Source organism: Suncus etruscus, chromosome 7 (genome assembly GCF_024139225.1).
Source record: "Suncus etruscus isolate mSunEtr1 chromosome 7, mSunEtr1.pri.cur, whole genome shotgun sequence".
NCBI lineage: Eukaryota > Metazoa > Chordata > Mammalia > Eulipotyphla > Soricidae > Suncus > Suncus etruscus.
In genome coordinates this window covers 60,611,209-60,616,599 of record NC_064854.1, presented here as the reverse complement: position 1 = coordinate 60,616,599, position 5,391 = coordinate 60,611,209, and the positions used below count along the sequence as shown (strand labels likewise).

At 40.1% G+C, this 5,391-nt stretch overlaps 1 long non-coding RNA gene across 1 annotated transcript; it reads left to right on the top strand.

Annotated features, from left to right (window-relative positions):
* The first annotated feature begins 792 nt into the window (after positions 1-792).
* On the top strand, positions 793-5,391 carry LOC126013561 (uncharacterized). Its single transcript, XR_007497538.1, has 2 exons — positions 793-858; positions 5,260-5,391. It is a non-coding gene; the product is annotated as an uncharacterized LOC126013561 (long non-coding RNA).

The following is a 5,391-nucleotide window of genomic DNA, read 5'->3' as shown; positions in this document are numbered from 1 at the left end:
CACATTAAAGCATAAATTCAGATGTTGCTTCCTAATCTTGAAAACTAAGACATTATAATCTTGACAAAGACAGCACCAAAAATAAGCAATAGACACTCTTAAGTTTTAGTTTTAAATGCTAAAGTCCACATTTCTAAGGAATAGAACAGAACATTCTCAAATACGCGTATCTCAGGAACAATACTTATTTAGAAATGGTTCAAATGGTTAATCTTTTAACAGAATCTATCACAGCAGTAGACAAAATAAAAATTATATAATTATAATGTCTACCATGTCTACCATTCCTGTTGTGTGACAAGGTCCAGGCAGGGTGGAAGGACGTTCAAGGACTGCACCTTCCCTGAACAAGACAATGGTCTCTTACACCCATGTCTAGGACTTTGTAAAATTACACTCTGTGGCCTGTATGTTTGGGCTTAGGAGATCCTAATAGGTTATCTATTAGGAGAATTCCACATTCAAGATTGTCACAAAAGTTTTTAAGCCAGTTGGGACCCTTAGAAAGTTCATGGATGAGCCACAAAGATATGAACAGGCAACTACTCAGTAGCCATACCAGTTTTGGAAATTCCAGCAGCATCAGGCTATGGAAATCCTAACTACTAGGTGAACAAAAAAAAACCCTCATTTCACCACCAACTGTTATGAGCAAATATAATCTTGGCTGTGTGAATTAAGGTTAAGCTGGCACCCTCCCAAAGGCAAGAACAGCATGTAAAAGGTACCCGATGATCCATTACAGTTCACAGGAGCTTACTGTTAGTTTGGCAGAGTATCAAACATAGGAGTCCTGACTGGTGCTTATTGAATAAAGAACAAAAGATCAGCCTCAGAAAGAAAATAAAAATGTGGTAAGTTGGGTAAGCATTACTAAAGAGAAAGAAACAAATAGGGATATTATGAAAACCCTGACTAAACCTATTAAAGACCCCAAAGTATTAAATGGAAATTATTTTCTTTCTTTTTATATATTTTATTTAAACACCTTGATTACATACATGATTGTGTTTGGGTTTCAGTCATGTAAAGAACACCACCCATCACCAGTGCAACATTCCCATCACCAATGTCCCAAATCTCCCTCCTCCCCACCCAACCCCCGCCTGTACTCTAGACAGGCTTTCTATAACCCTCATACATTCTCATTATTAGGATAGTTCAAAATGTAGTTATTTCTCTAGCTAAACTCATCCCTGTTTGGTGAGCTTCATGAGGTGAGCTGTAACTTCCAGCCCTTTTCTCTTTTGTGTCTGAAAATTATTATTGCAAGAATGTCTTTCATTTTTCTTAAAACCCATAGATGAGTGAGATCATTCTGCATTTTTTCTCTCTCTCTGACTTATATCACTCAGCATCATAGATTCCATGTACATCCATGTATAGGAAAATTTCATGACTTCATCTCTCCTGACAGTTGCATAATACTCCATTGCGTATACATACCACAGTTTCTTTAGCCATTCATCTATTGAAGGGCATCTTGGTTGTTTTCAGAGTCTTGCTATGATAAATAGTGCTGCAATGAATATAGGTGTAAGGAAGGGATTTTTGTATTGTATTCTTGTGTTCCTAGGGCATATTCCTAGGAGTGGTATAGCTGGATCATATGGGAGCTCGATTTCCAGTTCTTGGAGGAATCTCCATATCACTTTCCATAAAGGTTGAACTAGACGGCATTTCCACCAGCAGTGAATAAGAGTTCCTTTCTCTCCACATCCCCACCAACACTGTTTGTTCTCATTCTTTGTGATGTGTGCCAATCTCTGTGGTGTGAGGTGGTACCTCATAGTTGTTTTGATTTGCATCTCCCTGATGATTAGTGATGTGGAGCATTTTTTCATGTGTCTTTTGGCCATTTGTATTTCTTCTTTGTCAAAGTGTCTGTTCATTTCTTCTCCCCATTTTTGGATGGGATTAGATTTTTTTTTTCTTGTAAAGTTCTGTCAGTGCCTTGTATATTTTGGAGATTAGCCCCTTATCTGATGGGTATTGGGTAAATAGTTTCTCCCATCTCATCTTCCACAGCACCACTTCTTTTCTCAGCTTCTGTTAGCCTGTTGGAGAGTGTATCCATTTTTCCATTCAATTCATTTACTGAGTTTTTCAGGCCTGTTATTTGACTTGTCTCAGTTTGGAGTTTTGTGATTTCTGTCTTCATATTTTCTTGGTTCTTACTAGTGTTCTGTGCAACTCGATCCATGGTTTCTTTGAGTTCTTTGAGCATCTTCCATATTTCTTGTCTAAATGCCTTATCTGAGAGATTGATTAGTTGGTTGGCCATTTTCTGGTCATCAGAATTGTCATCTTCATTCTCTTTGTCTGATGCTGGCCTGCGTTGTTTCCCCATTGTCACACTTGTATTGTGGGTTTTTCTACATGTTGTGGTGGTATTCATTGGCTAAATGATGTTCGTGGACACACTCTTCTGGCTCTGCCCTTTCTGGGTGGGTCGACTTACCTCTAATAAAGGGGAGCCCTCCGTGGATGAAGCCTCACACAGGATCAAATCTTAGGCCCGAGCATGCAGCAGAGAAGACAGTCCAGGGAGAGATGCTGGGCTTCAGTGATCCAGCTCAGTTCTTAATGTGGTTTTTTCTTCTTGTTGCAGTGGCGTTCTTTCCTTAGAAAGAGTGCATGGCCGTGTAGCGAAGAGGAGCAGCCGTGCTCTTCTGGAGCCTCTGGGAGAGCGAATTTTCTGGGCCCTTTTCGGCCCACTCCCAAGAGGTTTAGGAGACAGGTTGGGAGGCAAACACACACAGGCAGCACTCACAGTTTCTCACAGTCAGACCCCACTGGGCTGGTGTAGATTTTCTCAGCCTGATGTCACAAACAGGGGACCTGCCTTCTGTGAAGTGCTGCTTATAGCTGGTTTTCACTTTAGGAAGAAGTCCCTTGGCGTTCTGGCCCCTTGAATGAGCCTCTGGGAGAGTGAATTTTCTGGACCCTTTTCGGCTCACTCCCAAGAGGTTTAGGGTACAGGACAGGAGACAATCACACACAGGCAGCACTCACAGTTTCTCACAGTCAGGACCCACTGGGCTGGCTGAGTCCAGACTGTTAAAACATTAGGGGGGCAGAGTAATAGTCGATCAGGGAGAAAAATTACAATGCACATGGCTGACCCAGACTGGATCCTTGTATTCAATATGGTCCCTAGAACACTTCCAGCACAGCACAGAACCCTGAAGCAAAACCAGGAGTAACCCGAGAATCACCAGGTGTGACCCGCAAAGAGAATAAAACAAAGTAAATTATGCCAGAGAGGCAGAACAATGGAGGAGTACTGATAGAGGGGAGAGTCTTTGCAACTAACTGACACAGGGTTCATCCCCAGCACCACATATGGTCCCCCAAGTACCAGAAGGAGTGACTCCTGAACACAGAGCAGGAAAGAAGCCCGAGCACTGCTGGACATGACCCCCCAAAATAAAGTAAAGTGAAATATTAGTACTCTACCAAGATCAGACTCTCTTTAAAAAGCTCATGTATTTACTATCTTTAATGCTGAGTTGTGACTTTGTTTTAAATAATTTAATTGCAGAGGAAGAATTTCTTAATCCAGTCTTATTTTCCATGATAAATATAAGCCTCAAAAGGGAATATTCTATTGAAAATGTATCTATCATAAAAATAATATAACATTATATTAACATAAAATTTACCTAATGTATAAAATAAAAAATTAGTAAAGAACAAAGGGATAGTTACAAACCAACAGAGATGAGACAGCTGTAAAATCACAAAATGCTGCATTAAAAATTCAAAACTAGGGGCCAGAGAGATAGCATGAAGGTAAGGCATTTGTCTTTCATGCAGAAGGTCATTGGTTTGAATCCTGGCATCCCATATGGTCCCCTGAGCCTGCCAGGAGCGATTTCTGAGCCTGGAGCCAGGAGTAACCCCTGAGCGCAGCCAGGTGTGACCCAAAACCAAAATTTTTTTTCAAAACTAGTATAATGAACAATCTTCAAAAAAATTACTAGATTTATGCAAGATATCTAGTCTACAAAATAAAGTTCAAAGAACAAAAATTATCTCCAAGTAAATAACTGAATTTAGGAGCTTACCAAGGAACATTGACAATTACCACATTAAAGCATAATGGATGCTGCTTCCTAACCTTTAAACAAAGACATTATAACCTTCACAAGGACAACACCAAAATAAGCAATAGACACTCTTAAGTTTTACTTTTAAATGCTTAAAGTTCACAGTTCTAAGAAACAGTATGTAACATTCTCAAATACGAGTATTTCAGGACCAATTCTTAATTAGAAATGGTTCAAATGGTTAATCTTTTAATAGAATCTATCACAGCAATAGACAAAATAAAAATTATATAATTATAATGTCTACCATGTCTACCATTCCTGTTGTGTGACAAGGTCCAGGCAGGGTGGAAGGACGTTCAAGGACTGCACCTTCCCTTAACAAGACAATGGTCTCTTACACCCTATGTCTAGGACTTTGTAAAAATTACACTTTGTGTGGCCTGTATGTTTGGGCTTAGGAGATCCTAATATGTATCTATTAGGGGAATTCCACATTCAAGATTGTCACAAAAGTTTTTAAGCCAGTTGGGACCCTTAGAAAGTTCATGGATGAGCCACAAAGATACGAACAGGCAATTACTCAGCCATATCAGCTTTGGAAATCCTAGCAGAATAAGGCTCTGGAAATCTTAACTACTAGGTGAAAACCCCCCCCCCCCCACTTTTTAGACCAGGGGTCTCAAACTCAATTTACCTGGGGGCCGCAGGAGGCAAAGTTGGGGTGATCCTTGAGTGCAAAGTCAGTAGTAACCCTTGAACATTGGGGGGTGTGACCCAAACAACTAAAACAAAACAAAACAAAAAAAGATTCCTCTAGGGCAGGGTCACAAAATGTTGTATGGAGGGCTACAAATGGCCCATGGGCCGAGAGTTTGAGACTCCTGTTTTAGACCTTCTGGACTACCGATCAGGAAGCCTGCTGCACCAACTGTTATGAGCAAATATAGTCCTGCCTGTGTGATTTAAGGTTAAGTCTGGCACCCACCCAAAGGCAAGAACAGCATGTAAAGGGTGCCCGATGATCCGTTACTGTTCACAGGAGCTTACTGCCCAGATGGACAATGACAGATAAACATTAACAATAGATATCAAAAATTTGAGGATTTGTTAGTATGGCAGAGAATCAGACATAGGAGACCTGACTGGTGCTTATTGAATAAAGAACAAAAGATCAGCCTCAGAAAGAAAATAAAAACGTGGTAAGTTGGGTAAGCATTAATAAAGAGAAAGAAACAAATAGGGATATTATGAAAGCCCTGACTGAACCTATTAAAGACCCCAAAGTATTGAATGGAAATCATTTTATTGGAATTATGTAAAATCTGTGCTTACTCTT